This window comes from Hemicordylus capensis, chromosome 4 (genome assembly GCF_027244095.1).
Source record: "Hemicordylus capensis ecotype Gifberg chromosome 4, rHemCap1.1.pri, whole genome shotgun sequence".
NCBI classification, from domain to species: Eukaryota; Metazoa; Chordata; class Lepidosauria; order Squamata; family Cordylidae; genus Hemicordylus; species Hemicordylus capensis.
The window spans coordinates 306204941-306223053 of NC_069660.1; the positions used below are offsets into that span (position 1 = coordinate 306204941).

General features: G+C 46.9%; 1 protein-coding gene and 1 long non-coding RNA gene across 5 annotated transcripts in view; one reads left to right on the forward strand and one right to left on the reverse strand.

The window, feature by feature from the left end:
* The window catches only part of ASAP1 (ArfGAP with SH3 domain, ankyrin repeat and PH domain 1), a 246538-nt gene that overhangs the window by 223771 nt on the left and 4654 nt on the right, over positions 1–18113 (reverse strand). The gene's annotated exons all lie outside the window — the stretch shown is intronic.
* On the forward strand, positions 871–10230 carry LOC128322431 (uncharacterized). The gene is made up of 2 exons (XR_008305712.1): positions 871–958; positions 8973–10230. It is a non-coding gene; the product is annotated as an uncharacterized LOC128322431 (long non-coding RNA).

Sequence of the window (18113 nt, forward strand, 5' to 3'; positions counted from 1 at the left end):
GCATTACATAGTGAAAAAGTCCAGGAAGGGAGAGATGGGGGGATGTGGAACCCAAGGTTCCACATCCCCCCATCTCCCCCTCCCTGAACCTTTTCAGTTAAAACGTGGTTAGATTATAGGGGAGGAAGGACTTGAATGAGCAAAAAGGGGAACTGGTTCGGGCGTTCAGGAAGTTGTTCAGAAGAGGGAGTTGTTCAGGAAGTTTGCTCTGGTGCGTGTCCTCCTCTCGACGCATGTGCGACTGGTGGCGGGGCGGCAGGGTGCGCCGGGGAGTGAGAGTCAGAGACTTGGACTACGAAGACGCCGTGGCGCCCAGTGCTGGATGAGCAATGCCAATGGGGGGGGGGCGCGCTGGGACCGGGGGAGGGGGACTGCTCAGCAAAAAAATAAAAATTTAAAAAATAAATTTAAAAAAAATTTTCCCAGCAAATCAGCGGGGGCACTTTTTGGCGCCCCCTGCCAAGTGGCGCCCGGGGCACGTGCCCCCCCGCCCCTATAGTTACACCTATGCCAGCAACAATGGCTGAGGCTGATGGGAGTTGTAGTCCAACCACATCTGGAGACCCAAGGCAGGCGCGTAACAATGATAGGGCAAGGGGAGATAGTTGTCTGGGGGCCCCACTGCCTGGAGGGGCACCCCAGGGGCACCTCATGTGACTCCCCATTGCCCCCTGACCAGCCCCATAGCCTCTCAGCCACTTGCCCTCTTCGCCGTCTCTCCTGCTTGTTCTGCTGGCCCGCAATGGAAGCAGCAGGCAAGCGGCAAAGAGCTCCTTTTCTCCCGCCTCTCAGCTGATCGGCGGGTGGGCGGGGCTTCCACGGAGGCCTCCCTGTAGGCCGCAGTGAAGCCTGAACTCGAGTAGGGCCCAAGCCAGCCAGGAAGGAGGAGGCAGCCAGAGTGTTCTCTGCAGCAGAAGACCCCTTGCTGCACTGCTTAACCCAGACCAGCATTTGCCAGGTAGAGTGTGAACTCCTTTTTGTGGTTACCTTTCCCGCCCCCCACCCCCATATATAGGGATCTGCTTGCCATAGGGCTTGGAGATGGGGGGGGAGGGACCGAGAAGTCTCTGGATATTTATTTTGAAACAGCTTGGAAAATTTGCTGACTTAAAAAAAACTATCTAAAAAGTCCTATAAGTGGCTTGTTTCATGGCAGAAAATTGCAAAAACTTCTGGAACAGTATTTTATTAATTTTATTTATTCATTCATTCATTTATAAATGCACTTATGTTCAAGTTGTTTTGCAACCCAGAAGGTCTGAGTGAGAACTGTGAAGCATGTGTGGTGCTTTTATTTTATTTTTCTTGTGTGTGAACTGCTCCCCAATAACTTGCAGGGACTTCAGGGTCAATCTGGCCAACATGTGAATGCAGCACCTCCATTCCAGAGGAGATGTGTCTTAAAGGGCTTTAAAAGCCTCCTGTGAAAAACCTCCTGCAGTCAAACTTGACTGAATTTGTTCAGAATTCTGGGAAAACAAACATAGGTTCACCCTGCATGATTGAAAGTCTCCTTTGCTAATCTGCAGCGAGGGCCCCATTTTAATAATTCATCTTTCTAGTGTGTTCTAGGCATTAAAAGTAATACAAATGTATAGTACTCAATGTATATCACTATATATTGTGATGTGTGTGTGTGTGTATTCAGTGAAATGTATTTGCAGGCAGCATACTTATTTTGGAATATCAGACTTAAATCCTTGGGGGCCTGGGGTGTGCGGAGGCCCTGGACTTTGGTGGGGGGGCCCATTTTAAAATCTTGTCTCTGGGCCTACTCCAACCTTGCTACGCCCCTGACCCAAGGTTAGTGACCCCTGCTCTGAAACAATGTAGGATAAAGTGTGGGGCCTACATTGGGAGGGTAGAAGTGGTGAAAATCTGGTAGGGGGCACCTTGCACAAATGCTCTTCTTGGTAGCCACATTGATGGCTGATATATTTGTTTGCCCATAATGCAACAGCCCTTCCCTCTTTCAGCATCTCAGTTACCCAGCATCACCCAGCTCTGTGGGTAGAGCAATTTGTGGTCACTGGCATGGCTGTGAGAAGAGCTTGGGGCTGCTGACATTGCCAAAACTCCTTCCCCCAAACCTTCCTTAGGGGAGTCCCATCACCACCTAGGAAGTAGCCCAGGGGACTTTGCCAGACCTGAAGCCAACCCTGGTAAGTGCAGATATCTAAGTATAAAAATAAATCAGCCGGAAACAGTTGGAAAATATTCATCTTCTTGGTCGAGGGCAATCATCATCATCAGATACACAGGACTTAATACATTACTTGGTTGTTTGCTTGCAGACATTCTGCTGTCTGTGGGTGCACCAGTGGAAAGCTATGTGTTTGCTATATTTTGCTGTATGCTGTGGTGCAGATTGAGTTACTGCCTCCGGCAGAGATAAGCAGAGCACCTGCTGCTCCATTCAATTATTAAAAGGAAATGTAATGGAGACACACATCTCATCAAATGCACAGGAGGACATGCTCCCTTGCCATGCCTTTGATGGGAACACCCTCTCATATTTGGGCTGGTGCCAGTATACCCTGAGGGCCAGCCCCTCACCTCCAGTGTCTGAGATCCTATGAATGGCAGAAAAATCTGAGATCATGTGAATGAAATGGCTAGGTGAAATGAGCCTGGTCTATAAATGCAACAGAACGAGGGGCCGGAGTCCCAAGGCAGTAGGATGGAGTGGACCGTTTGGGGCTGTAGGGAGGGGAAGACCCTGTATTCAAATGCAGCCCTACAATGAAGATTGGAACACCTTTGGCACAATCTTTTTGGTTGAGTAAAGGTGAGAAGATGTGAGCATTTTTTAAAAATGCGACTCCATATTGAATTATGTTTCTGCACATCTGCATGCTGATATTTATTTGTATCATTGCTGCTACTTTTGAGAATTTGGCTGATTGTATTCATTTGTTTGTACTATAGCCCTGTATTTTTGCTGCAGCTCTAGTTTTTATCGGGAAATGTTTTGATAATTTAGAGACGGATTATTATTGTGTCAGTCAATGTTGCTGTTGCAATGAAATCCATTTTTATGGGATGCTTTGAAATGTTTGTGTTAAACTGGGATGTTTGGTTATTTTCTCATAACTATCAACATTGGCCAGCATCCAAACTAATGCATTAGAATGTTACACACACAGACACACAATGATTTTTACCACTCCCCTAGTGCTTCCTGAGACTATGTCCCCGAGGACTGGGGGACCCTCAGAGGCATACACTGGGGGCAGTGTGCTTTCCCACCAGAATTCTGGGAGATGTGCAGTCCCTCACACTCCTGGGTCCCCCAAATTGTCCCTTAAATGTTGCGGGTGGCTGTGCCACTGCCCACTGCCAGCCCTCACTGCTGCCCACTGGTCTGTGCTGAGCCGGATGGCCAAGCTTGACTGTGCTGAGGGTGGTGGCTGAGTGCTGTGGCCAGCTCCCAATCTCCCCCACCAGGGGACAAAGGGCTGAGCTCGTGGCCACCTGCCATCTCCTCATGTCACTTGTGCATGCAGCTGCCTCCAGAGGCTGAATCCGGAAGGACCCCACCTTTTGCTGGCTGCCTCCTGGGCAGGCAAGAGCAGACCGGGCAGCCGAAGACAATTCCCGGGGGGCTCTGTTCAGCAGCTGACCCTGGCTGCACTCAGACATGCAGGGAGACTGCTTGCTTTGGTCCTGGTTTCCTTTCCTTGTTTTATAACTGCTCTGAGCTGAGATGGGACTCATCTCTGCCCTGCCTGGCTTCCCACTCAACAACTTTCAGGGTCTTCTCTTATGAAAAGAGACCCCTTATGTAGTATATGCAGGTCAATGGGAAGTATCTTATTAAAAATGTCTTCTAATTTTTTTAAAAAGGTTTTTGGCTTTCCTTGAGCATGTCCTGGTGTAAAAAACAACAGTGTATTCTAATTTAAGTGGCAAGACGGTCCATGTAAAATGTGGTATGTGCAGGTCAGTGGGAAAGTATCTTATTTAAAATCTCTTCTAAATAAAAAAAAATGTCCCAGCTTTCTCTGAGCATGTTCTGGTGTAAAAATAGTGCATTGCAGCTTATCTTATGGCAGGGGGCGGTGTGTGTGTGTAGGCAGACGCCATTAGGGCCAGACTCCAACATTATCTAGGTGCTGGGGGCAGAGGGAAGAGGGGATTGTCAAAAATTGTTGCACAAGATGTCCTAACAAAAGGATAGGATTTATCTGAATACTGCTCATTGTTCTTGTTTGTTATTACTGTTCTGCGGATTAGCTGCAGAAATGTTTTGGTACATCACTGACATGAATTATCATCACATTAGTGAACATGTATGCATTTATTTGTAAGATTTCTATACTGCCTTTATACTACAAAAAGCACTCAAGGCAGCAATGCTAGTAGTGTGATTCTGACATTATGCGCTTCCCTTACAATGGGAAACTGCTGTTTTCCTGTGCTGATATTTACGTTATCGTGTATTGCAGTTTTCAGTGTTCTTTTTATGTCCTGTATGTTTCTTTGGGTACAAGCTCTTGTGGAAAAGGTGCAGACAGATAAGCTAATGATTATTTTTTTTATTTTTTTTAAAAAAAGAACTCTTTTGTCTCAGTAGAAAACTTACTGCAGGAAATGGGTAGAGCCAGAAACTGTCTGATGCACTTGTTTCTACTTGCAAGGAGTTTCCTTATATCAGAGAGTATTGGCAGGGTCTCTGGGATTCCCATCGCTGGATGGTCCCGTGAGGACCCACAGTTCCGCGGCCACGCACACACTCACCGCTTACCTGTCCACATTTGGATGTCAGGGCCAGGACCCAAACTGTAGTCAGGGAGATTGCAGAGAGGGGGGGGGACAGGCTGTGCAGGTGGGGGAGCAGCTGCTGGGCCGCCTCCTTCACATGAGGGACAGTTGTGGCAACCAGTCAGAATGAAGAGAGGGAGGGGCTTCCTACTCAACTTTGGTTTCAGAGAATCCAGCATCCTTTTTTCAGTTCATATGTACAGCAGCTGGCTGCTAACCACAGGGAGGAGGAGTGAAATTCACAACAGGCTGAGGGTTCAAATTGGAGTTTTGGGAGGGAAACCTCGGGCTACTTTTCCAAGAGGGCAGAGATTCCATGAATTCAGTTGTGAAGTAATCCAACTTCTGCCCCGTTTAATTCCGGTTTCCCATTACATGTGAATGAGGCCAAAGTCTGTATCAGCCAGAAAGCATTTAATATTCTTCCTGTCTGCAGGCAAGCCAATAACCTTCTGCACAGGGCAGGGCAAATAGAGGGTCTATAAGAAGATAAGAACAGCCCTCCTGGATCAGGACCAAGACCCATCTAGTCTAGCATCCTGTTTCACACAGTGGCCCACCAGATGCCACTGGAAGCCTACAGCAGGAGTTGAGGGCATGCCCTCTCTCCTGCTGTTACTCCCCTGCAACTGGTACTCACAGGCACCCTGCCTTTGAGGCTGGAGCTGGCCTATAGCCCTCTGCTTAGTAGCCGTTGTTAGACCTCTTCTCCATGAAGTTATCCAAACACCTCTTAAAGCCATCCAGGTTGTTGGCTGTCACCACTTCTTATGGCAGATAATTCCACAAGTTGATTATGTGTTGTGTGAGAAAATACTTCCGTTTGCTAGTCCTAAATTTCCCCGAAATCAATTTCATGGGATAACCCCTGGTTCTAGTGTTATGTGAGAGGGAGAAGAATCTCTTTCTATCCACTTTCTCCACTCCATGTATGATTTTATAGACCTCAATCATGTCGCCCTGCAATCTTTATTCTAAACTAAATAGACCCAGGTGTTGTGGCTTTGCCTCCTAAGAAAGGTGCTCTAGGCCCCTGATCATCTTGGTTGCCCTCTTCTGCACCTTTTCCAGTTCTACAGTGTCCTTTTTTAGATGTGGTGAGCAGAATTGTACACAGTACTCCAGGTGTGGTCGCACCATAGTTTTGTATAAGGGCATTATAATATTAGCCGTTTTATTTTCAACCCCCTTCCTAATGAACCCTACCTGTCCCTGATAAATCCCTGTCTCTGTTTTGGCTTTTTGTGGTTACTCTGACAGCCAAACTGCAAATCCTTCTAAAACAACCTGAAGGCATTTTCTGGGGAGTATCGATGGGTGGGAGAGGGGTTAAGCATCCCCTCCCACCCACCGATTCTCCCCATTCCATGCAACAATATTAAGAAATGCAGGCATGAGAGCCTTGTGTGTTCCCCTCGAAAAATCTTCTGACAAAGCACTGGCTCCCCTGTTTGCTCATGAGAACCTGAATGCCTTCTTGAACTGAAGTGTTGCAGTTTTTAGTATTTAAGGGAATGAAACACGTCTAATTGTTTTGTTATCTGCTAGCGTGTGTGCAGGGGGGGGGCCTTGACATGCAACTGCAGGAATGGAATCTCCCCCCCCCCCAAAAAAAAACATAAAAATCAAGATTCAGCATTCAAAGTCTATTCTCAGCTTGTACTCCTGTGAAATCTGCTTGTCCGTTCTTGCCAGCAATAACAAAAACAAACCCTGCTGGATTGGCAGGAGCAAGAGTGAATGAGAGAGATGGGGCATGCTAGCCAGCAAGTTGAGGAATTCTTGAAATATACTGTACTAGAAGGCAGAATGAGTCAAGAAGGGGAGGGAGAATGTAGAAATATATCAGGGTGAAGGAAGAGAGAACATTCCGAATAGCAGTCATAGTGGATTCGTCAACCCACTGGGCCTTCACAACTTGCTTTGCACACCTCTGGGTCTTGCAAGCAGAATGCTGCGTCATCTCTCCGCCTTGCCCCTTTCCGTTGTGCATTAGCCACCAGGGCTGTGCATCAAATCAAAATACAGACCTCAATGCAATGCAAGCCATATCGGCGCATTTTTCACCGGAAACAATTCTGATGAGAACTGTCGACATGGAAAAGAGATTTGAGGCAATGCCCCATCAAATCAGCCTTGCGTTGAGCTTATTGGAGGAGGCTTCAATCTTCACTGTGAGGAGGCTTCAATCTTCACTGAAGATCCAGCATTCCCTGAAGAAAGAGGCTTCAGATGCATTACTGGGGGGAAATGGCTGTGCCCTGTAACTATGGTCTAGGGCTGCCATATTCAAGCTTCCCAAATCTGGGTGGCCTAATCTGCATATTATACAACAACTAATTTGCATTTTATTTATTTATTTGACAGATTTGTATATTTTCCCCGCCTTCTCTGCCCTTCCATGTGATTGGATCCAGAGTAAAATCTGGGCAATCCGGGCAGCGCATTTGAAATCCGTGTAAATCCAGGTGGAATTTAGCAGCCGAGTGGAAGAGCCAAAATCCAGGGGCTACCCTAAATTCTGGGGGGCCTTGGCAACCCTACTATGGAGTGTGGCTTCCCCCCCAGTAATGCACCCGGAAGAATGCGCATCATAATGAGATGTTGCATCCTGCTCTTGTGCATTCTGGGCCAAGATGGAGGAGAAGGTGGCAATTTGAATTGCTCGCTGCCCCTGTGTCTGCCTTGTGGTCGCTTTCTCCAGGGAATGCCAAATCTTCACTAAGAAAGGTCTTCCAATCCTCCCGTCTGATACATTGTGCCTATACCAATGTGTCATTTTGATGCAATCCAAGGCACCCTGGATATCCGATGCACAATTCAGTCATTACCAGGATAGGTGTGATTCTCCTCCCAGTCTCGATAATGAGTGCTGTGCACAGTGTTAGTAGACACACTGTTCACATTTCATTTTTTAAACGCAACTTATATGCAATGATACCCATGTATACGTTCATCTTTGAATATGTGGGAGCTCTGAGATTAGAACTCCCCAAGGTAATTTTCTTGTAGCTGTGGTACGGGAGAAGTACCAACCATTACCACCTGTGCAGATTCCCTGACATAAATTGTCCTCCCTGAAGATTCTATTAGCTTCAGAGGTGAAAACTTATGGACACAATTTGAACCCTTAAGTCTCCCCTCCATAGCTAACAGCAGCTTCAGCTATTAATAAAATGTTCCTTTTTAATATGCAGAAATGCCTCACTGGATCTTATTACTAAGAGTCTTTTGAAGTTTTTTTTAAAATTTCAACTAATGTTTAATTATCCAATGCTTTAAGGAATGTTCTGTTTTTAACTGATATGTTATCTTAATGCTACAATTTTGTATTTTAGTTACTGTTTTATATTTTTATCTTGCGTTTTAAAAATATGTCTTTATTAAAAGGAAAAACATTTTTCGCACAATTTTTGTAAGAAAAGAGAAGTACAAAAATATAACACATTTCCTACCTACCTTTGGTAGGAAAGGTACATCTGTAGAGTAAACAGAATGGAACTTAATTTTAAACTCAGCCATGTGTTAATATAGGCCACTTTGGGTGATGCTAAGAGAAGAGTGGGGTACAAATTAAGAAGTGGAGGAGGAAGAGGAGGAGGAGGAGGAGGGACAACTGCTTGGATAATAGGGCTGTCAATCAATTGAAGATTTTTTTAAGTCAATGACTCATTTGACTTTTAACCAATTCGTCGTATTCAAACATTTTTGTCTTTCACTGAGGCTTCAGATCTGATGGTTTTAGTTTTCATAACCTGCCATCTGTAATATATTTTACCATTCCTGATTACAGTGACACATCAAAACCAAATTACCACGACGACAACGACGACTATTTATATACAACTTTTCAACAACAAAAAATTCAAAAAAGAAATTCAAATTCAAATCTCACACAAAAAGAAACAAGACAAGTCCCTCTCCCCAAAGGGCTCACACTCTAAAACACACACATGCTAGGGAGACCCCAGCAACAGCCTCTGGGAAAACACTGTGTTGGGGTTGGATAGGGCCAGTTGCTCTCCCCCTGCTAAATACAAGAGAGTCACCACTTTAAAGGGTAACTCTTTGCAGGAATATATAATAGCCTCAGAAAACAAATAGGTGTACCTTTAATCCACAGTAGTCTGACTTGGTATAGGACGGTTTCATATGTGTAAAACATAATACTACACCCTAAGCACTTTTTCACATCTCTCTCTCTGCAGAAGAAGGCTGCTTAAAATTGTGAAACTGGCTTCTCGGATGATGATCCTGCCGCCTAGGAATTTGAAATATCTGCCCAGACCTGACCTACTCTTACCTCTAGTGCTGAATTACCTGGGAAGATTCCTGATACTTCTAGCAGTCAAACAACACAGATGTGACAAAGCAGACAATAAACTCTGCTCTCCCCCATTGCCTTCTGCTGGGTGTGACCCAAAGAGGAAATACCAAAATACCACCAGAAAGCCTATTCCCACAGTGTGCTGCCTAATCAAAACCAGGAGACCTCTTGTCTCTGTCCCTGAAAAGGGCTGTTCTAGTTCCCAGATTTTTGGATCAAAGAGGAATCAGATGAACCCCAGATAGTCAACATTCCTCTTGACTGAACCTCTCATTCTTGGTGAGGAAGCACTCACAAGAATGGTGATCCAAACTCCAGAGAACAGACCTCACAGTTCACAATATTGTTTGTTTGCCGTTACCATTGCCAAATGGGGCCTTGTCAGTGGAAATCAGCAAGCTGAGGAGAAGCACAGCAAGTCCACCTTCCCTGCTCTTGTGCTATGAAAAAGATCAAGCTTTTAAAAGAAACAAGTCCTCCCACCTGGAACCACAGGTAGCAATTGTGCTGGCAACTTCAGACTATGTACATCTGGCTCACAGCTTAATGACTTAAACAAGAGGTGCCTGGTGCCACCAAATCTGCCCTGCCACATAAACCCAGAGGAACTCCTCTCAGAGAGGAGAGCTGGTCTTGTGGTAGCAAGCATGACTTGTCCCCTTAGCAAAGCAGGGTCCGCCCCGGTTGCATATGAAAGGGAGAATAGAAGTGTGAGCACTGCAAGATATCCCCTTAGGGGATGGAGCCGCTCTGGGAAGAGCAGAAGGTCCCAAGTTCCCTCCCTGGCTTCTCCAAGATAGGACAAGATTTTTTTTTAATAGGACAAGATTTTTTTATTGAACCAACAAACTACCAAACCATACAGTACGTTACCAAAGCACAATTATATACAAAGTGGTTGTTTGTGCATGATATATCTACAAAGATTTACACACAAGGATTTGGAAACACACAAGTTATGAAGTATATGCAGGTAGTACTGTAACTCGGGGTGGGGGATTTCAAGGCACATCAGGTAATCGGGGTGTGTGTGTGTGTGTGTTACATCCAACGTCCATTTCCACAATTTGTCCCATTGCTGTTTAGAAGAAATATTATTGTCTTTTTGCACATAACCATACAAACTTTTCCAGAAGAGATTTACTGTCTCATCTGCGTGAACCTCTTGGTCGCGTCTTCCCTCCCTATTCCTATGCAGGAGCATTGCATAAATGACATACAGGTTTACTAACCTGATTACGAGAAGGGGGACGTTCCAATTCCCTAGTATGAGGGCACCTGTTCCGTCCCGTTTCCTTGAAGGTTTCTTTCTGGGACCTCGAAAAGAGGTTCTATCGCTCAGACTCGAGGTTAGTTCTTCCCAAGTCTGTTTTTCCAAATCAGGCCACTCTAACAGCTTGCTTACTCCCTGCCACACTCTTTTGGCTACCACACACTCTTTTAAGAAATGTGAGTGGGTTTCCCTGAATGTTTTACCTAGCTCACTAGCTTTCTGTTTGCAGGTGATTTTAGGGCACTCTTGCTGGTCCTCTGGGCGCCATGGCTTAGCCGCATTAAGTGGTAGTATTTGATGGTATAAGCGCCACCTTGTTTCCCATAAATGGAAAGGGACTTTTTTTTCCTTAAAGAGAGCGATAGGGTGATGGGGTTGCAACAAGTACTGTGAAGTGCGGTGTTTGTAGCGTTTACGTTCTTAATCAGGATTTAAGAAACCCACTTCTAGAATCTCTCCATAAATTGTTTTCCTTAGCTGCTTAACTGAGGAGGATCCTTTAAATAGATCCGGTTCAACCTTCCATTTTTTAAGTGTGAATAACAAATCTCTCAAGTAGTCCGGGTGTTCTCTTTTTAATACTTGTGTGATATTGCCATTGAAAGATCCTTTCCCCCACCATGCTATGCCCCATGCTGACTGGCGGCCAGAAGCGGGGATAAATAGGAAGCAACCTTATATTGAGCCAAATAATTCTCCAGAATTTACTGGGGGATGCTGTCAGTGGCTGAGCCTGGGACCTTCTGCATGTTTCAGTCCTCCCACTAGCAGTAATCTACCTCTCCTTTAGAGGAGGGAAGAGAGTTGGCTAAGGCAAACCAGGGCAAACTCTGCTAGGCAAAGGGGAGATTCGCCTTTGCTATCCAGGGACAGCCTCCTCTCCCCAGCTATTTAGCTGAGGGTACTTCCTCCTCATTAAAGTGCTAGCCATGCTTAGAATTCATCTGGTAAATCCTATTGGTTGCCTCTGGGAATTAGCATAGTAAGCTAAGCAACCAAGATAATTGCAGTACTTCCTCCTCTTTAATAGGAGGGGGATTGCTAGATGCTTAGCACTGAGTCATGGTCAAAGGTTAACCTGAGACCTAGAGGATTAGCATAGCCACAGGGGTTGAGGCAGGGATCAAGATAAGGGGCCCCTCCAGGGTCTGCTGCCTCTTGGAAAGGACAGGGAGAAAACCAGCCCTCTTTCCCCTGAGTGTAACTTGGGAGGTAGGGGAAAAAAACCCTTTATTAAGTGGCTGCTGCAGCAGAATAGCACAATTTTAGGACAATTGTAGGCTTGAGCCAATTAGTCCTGTGCAGGAGGAAGGTGAGGCTGTAGTTGCAGTAGCAGGCAGGAGGAGACTTCACCTCACAATGATGCTCAGAGGAGTTCTAAGACTCTCAGTTTGAGGACTGAAAAAGGCAGTTAAGGTCCCTTGTCCCCCCCCTTTCTTGGGGGAGGGATCTTTTCTTTGAGGGGCAGGGAAATTGCAGCGGCACTGTTTAAGGGCCTTCTTTTGACCGCCCCTGCCCCAGTGCTTTCTGTGGGAACTAGTGACGTGCCCGGACTGGTCCGGAGGCTATTCTATAAGCCTCCGGACCCGTCCGGACACGGGGTGGTTCGGTTCGGGAAGATGGGGTGGGGTGTTCCATTAAGGGCGGGGGGAGGGTTTACTCACTCCTCCCGCGCTTTCCACTTTTGTCACCGTATTTACTTTAGCAATTGGGCGGCAGGATATCTCCCTGCCGCCCCTTTCTCCCCGCTTGGCTTCTCTGGTTAGCAATCGGGCGGCAGGATATCTTCCTGCCGTCCGTTTCCCCGCTTGGCTGAAAAAGGCTTTGAGAAGCCTTTTGCGCGTGTGCACGCAAAAGGCTTCTCAAAGCCTTTTTCAGCCAAGCAGGGAAACGGACAGCAGGAAGATATCCTGCCGCCCGATTGCTAACTGGAGCAGCCAAGCGGGGAGAAAGGGGCGGCAGGGAGGTATCCTGCCCCCCCCCGATTTCTAACGCACCTGGAGCAGCCAAGCGGGGAGAAAGGGGCGGCAGGGAGATATCCTGCTGCCCAATTGCTAAAGTAAATACGGTGACAAAAGTGGAAAGCACGGGAGGGGTGAGTAAACCCTCCCCCCACCCTTAATGGAACCCCCCACCCCGGTGCCGGACCGCAGCTCCGCGGTTCCGTGCACACCCCTAGTGGAAACCTGCTAAGGTGTCCCCAGGTTGCTAGCTGCCCATGCCCAGTTGTAGAAAGGGGAAAGGCTCACCGGTAGAAGAATGAATGCAGATTAGAATTTGGGCAGGAGCCCAGGTGCATGTCTGATCAGGAGCGAAGACAGGAAGGAACTGGGGAATCACACCTGAGCATGCTGGGAGAAGGGGGACGGACTTCAGCTACTTGAAAAACACCTGAGATTTCCTATCTATCGGGAGCAAGGAGTGGAAGGGCTGAGAGAGATTCCTGCCTGCAACCTTGGAGAAGCCCCTGCCAGTCTGTGGAGACAATACTGAGCTAGATAGACCAATGGTCTGACTCAGTATATGGCAGCTTCCTATGTTCTTATGAACTGCTGTAATTACTCAGCATAAGAGACACCCTGCACATGCTCAGAGACACTCTTTATTACTTCTTGTGTTCCTCATAACCCACCCTGGGGGTGAGGACATTCCAATTCCTATTTTACTGATGCGAAACTCATTCACAACAGCCATTACTGGTGATCATACTAAATTTCTACTACGCGCTGCTGTCGCAGCATAACCCATTGCTAAATTATGCCCAGTGAGCAGTGGTTCATGTGCCATTGTAAACTCCCAATATCAATCTGCTTTCCATATCTGTAGTGCTGCCTTCTCTTGCCTCTCTAGCCCTACTCACATGTTATGTTCAACACATGTACAATCTGTGTATAGCACACACATGTACAGATTTGTACGTTTGTGAATAACTACATATGTGCAGTTATTCACACATCATCTTCAGTGCATGTACAGTAGTGCACTTCCTATCTCTACATTGCATTTAAGGGGCATGTGCCTAGGTCACTTTAAGTGGCACAGCAGGGAAATGCTTTACTCACAAGCAGAAGGTTACCAGTTCAAATCCCCGCTGGGACTATATCAGGCAGTAGCAAAATAGGAAGATGCTAAAAGGCATCATCTCATATTGTGTGGGAGGAGGCAATGGTAAACCCCTCCTGTATTCTACCAAAGAAAACCACAGGGCTCTGTGGGCGCTAGGAGTCAAAATCAACTTTACCCAGGTCCACTTTTAAAATGAAGGCACATAGAGTCATTCACACAAAAGCCTGCAGATGTGTACAGGCACCCCTACAAACATACAACATAACGTCTGAATAGGGTTTCTGTGATATGCTACGTAATGCTTAGAGTGGTGTGTTTTAGAACAATCTAAAATCCTAATCTGGGTTCAGTTCCCCGCTGGCCATGATTAAACTCAGTGCATCGCTGTCTCTCAGACTACCTAACCTCACAGGTAATGAGGATAAAAAGGAGGTGGGGGCCATGTACCCTGACCTACTTGGAGTAAGACAAGGATAAAAATGTAATTAATGCCAATGAAGCTCTCTTAGACTGCGTCAGACCATCTGTAATATTTCTTTCCATTCCTAATTACAGGGGCACACCCAAACCATATTAATTATTAATTATTAATTATTGCAAATATTTCCATAATAGCTCTTCTATTATCATGCTATGTCGTAGGCAGGGTGGTGGATTTCAGAACAGGGAGATCTGGGTTCAACGTTCAGTGGGCCACTATCTCTCAGTCTACTTAACCTCATGGGGGGTCAGGATAAAATGGGGTGGGGACTGTGTACCCTGAGCGCCTTTGAGGAACACAAGGATAAACATTTAATTAAGGCAGATGAAGCATAGACTGAGTCAGACCATTGATCCATCGAGCCCAGGCAGGCACAACTTCAGCCCTCCAGCTGCCGTTGGACTACAACTCCCATCATCCCCAGCCACAGTGGCCAATAGTCAAAGATGATGGGCGCTCTAGTCCAGCGACAGCTGGAAGGCTGAAGTTGTGTGCAACCCTGATCTAGCCCAAGAGCGTCTGTTCTGACTGGCAAGACTGTGTACTTTGAATGGTGCAAGTAATTACTAGATTTTGTATAGCTGGGTGGAAGGGGGAGGAGGTTCTGATTTTGACTGGAGCAGCAGTGTTGGCGGAGGGACTTTTAAACCTTCCCCTACACAGTTTGCTTGATCTAAAGCACCCTCTTCTGTGAAGTTGCTATTAGTCTTACTGGAGAACCAAAAACTGATACAACACAGCTATCTATCCTCCCCACCCCGCCCCAGCTCTTGCTAAATCAGCTAACTGCACTTGCAGGGAGGTCCAATGGGAAAATGTCATGGGGGAAGGGTTAAACACCCCTTCCCCCAACACTGAGGCTCTGATCAAGACCACAGCCCCATCACTCTGGTGGTTGCTTTGAAATGGTAAAACTTTGATTCCAAGACCTTCTGTGTCACCTCCCTTTCAGGCCATAACACTTGCGCTCTGGAACACAAGGAGGCTATTTACACGCACCTGCAAAGCCGGGCTAAGGGAGCCCAGCCCGGTTCTGCACATGTATGTGAACCACCAGGATCGGGCCCGTTCTGGCAGCACCACGGCAGCAAACCTGCCTAAGAAGCCTCTCTTCAAAATGAGGTTAGGCGAGTGAGCGCTCTACTAACCTTGTTTTCCTCCTCGTCTGGCAACCACAGCTGCCAAATTACGAGGAGCGAGGGGAGGGGAAGGGGATCCCCATGATCCACTGTGCACTCGCACTTGCACTTGCACAGTGATTTATGGTATTTCTGGGGGCCAGGATGACACATCCCGGCCCTGTACCCTCCCCACTGCCTGGGCATGTGGGGGATCATCTAGTCAGGTGGGAAGCGCACCCTGGACAGGAGGATTGGTTGTCTAGCCCAGGGATTCTCAATGTTGCATCCCCAGATGCTATTGGACTTCAACTCCCATAATCCCCAACCACAGCCCACTGAAGCTGAGAATTATGGGAGTTGGAGTCCAATAACATCTGGGACCCCAACGTTGAGAATCCCTGGTCTAGCCCACTGTTGCCAGAACCTGAGGGGTATACTCGTGTGAAATTTGTAGGTGCAAGAGTCACAACGTTTACTCAATAACTGGGGAAATGTTCTTCCCCCTCATTTAACATTTCTGGAGTCACTAGGCCTGCTCTGGGTCCCCTTCTCACCAATTGTGAGAAAAGGCTCAAGAACTCATTCTAAAGCTGGTTGTATTGCATATCTCTTTACTCTCTGTGGGCCAAACTAGATACAATTGGAAGTCCCAATAGTTTTTGCTTTTTTCCCAAGGCAGACCCTGGAGGGCAAGTATTTGGATCAGGGCAATGGGGGAGGGAGGGAAGGAGGGAGGGAGGTTCACAGCCTCAGTCAGCTTCACACAAAACTATTCAGCTTCACACAAAACTATTAGTTGTATTAGAGGGGGAAATGTATGGGGAAATTGTACTTGTAAGTTTCCTGCTCTGTGGCTAATGGCAATTTGAGGGGCAAGAATTTAAGCCAGGGAATCGGCACAGTGGGAAAGGGTTTAACACACGGTCCCTTGCAGCATGCCTCAAACCTATATTGGTTCCCTTGGCTGCTTTCTGAAAAAGAAAAAGACACTGGGATTGACAATCACAGGACTCCCACATCATGGCCTCATTTGAATCTAGGTTTAATGTGGGTTACCAGCATTAGCATGATTGTGAGAGCTACACCATAGTGGTTTATGGCCTGAGATGAATCTGAGATTCCCGCCTCCATGTGGGTTCACACAATCACACTAATGTTGGTAACCCACATTAAGCCTAGATTCAAAAGTCTGTGTGAACCAGGCTCACGGTTTGTTTAGCTCTGAAACAGAAGTTTTGTGAACCCAGCCTAGTGACTCCAGAAATGTTAAATGAGGGAGAAGAACATTTCCCCAGTTACTGAGTAAATGTTATGATTCTTGCACCCACAAATCTGTATTATAAATCCTTGCTTGATGCCATTACATTATCCCTGTGGTTTAGCCCATAACTTGAAAAAAACAACCACCCAGCTTATTGTATAAACTTGCTATTATGTAGATACCGAGAACATAAGGAACACAGGAAGCTGTCTTATAGTGACTCAGACTTATTGTCTATTTTGACTGACAGCAGTTCTCCAACATTTTGGCAGGAGACCTTTCCAGCCCTGTCTGGAGATGCCAGGGTTTGAACCTGGAGCCTTCTGCCTGCAAAACAGATGCTCTACCGCTGAGCTACAAATGCACAGAACATACATTTTGCAGAGCTTCAGTGGTGCAATGCATGTGAGTGAAGAGCCATGTACTTGATTAAGTTCCAGTGGCCCTTTTTCAAAAATGAGCCTCGGTTTTCCATATCTAAGTGCTGGCTTCTCTCTCTCCACCCCTGCAGTATGTCAGCAGTAAATATGGCATTGGCACAAGTCTGTGGGAAGGAAAACAGCTTAAATTTGCAAGCTACACTTTCTTTCCCCCAGAAAAACTTCATATGCAAAACCACAGCAAGTAACCGGGTTCAGATGACCTGGTTTGCTAACTGTTTTCAGAGGGTATCTCAAACCTCTCCAAGAATAGGCCATTCAATACGCCTGCAACATTAGCGCCAGAAATACAGGGCTGTGTTGAAAGTGTGGAAGTGGAAGCATTTAGAAAACAGCAACTGGAAGCCTGCCACCCAAGAGCTGGCCGGTTCAGTCAATTCAAGCTGTGAAATCCATCATCTAGCCGCCCATCTCCTGCTGCTTGGCTCTCCTGGCCCTTTTAGGGATGCCAGCCAGGTCACAATGCTGCCGTTACAGCAGAAGCCACAGCTGGGGGCATTTCCTTTCTCTGCCATCCTTAAAAATATAGCAGCCTGCAGAAACACCAGAGCCCTCTGCTCTTTTGGTTCCCTGCCCTACAGTTATCTAACTTCCTGACACACAGCCCCTACTGCCTCTAGGACGGGGCTGCACACAACTTCAGCCCTCCTGCAGATGTTGGACTACAACTCCCATCATCCCCAATTACTGGCTAGTGTAGCTGATGATGGGAGTTAGAGTCCCACAAGAGCCGGAGGGCTGAAGTTGTGCAGTCCTGCCCTAGGGCCACACCCACTTTGTTTTATACTTGCTTCTACTCCATTCCACCTCCACTACAAATTCCTCTGGCCCGGCTTTCAGCCCACTATCTTTTTGTTTTAGCTGTAAGGGGTTGGGAGGGGGAGGAGTCTCAAACCAGGGCCTCGGGCAGCCAGACTAAGACACACCAGGCCAGCTCCCAGGTAGGGAGAATGACTGATGCACTGCAGTGCCACCTAGAGGCCAAAAGGGGTGCTCCTGCTCATCAACCCAGTGGTCAGGTGAACCAATAGGGCCCTAGCTGACCCTATATAACAGTTCCTTCAGGCTTAGTTCCTGAGTCTGAGCAATTTGCCTCTATGAGTTGATACTTGCCTTGCCTTCTTTCCCATCCCAGACTGCTACCTTTAGGAGCCTGACCCTGTCTGCTTGACTGACCTACAGATCTGTCACTGGCCTCCTCCAGACCTTTTCTGTGCTGGACTTTGATTTGTGCCTAATCTATATACCTGCCTCTGTCACCCTTTGGAACTTTTTCTTCCTGCTAATGGACCTGTCCTGTACCCCTCTGCTTGAACCCAGCTGAAACTGAGTCTATTCCCTCGATTGCTCAAAAGCCGGCTAAGGGAGCCCAGCCCCCTT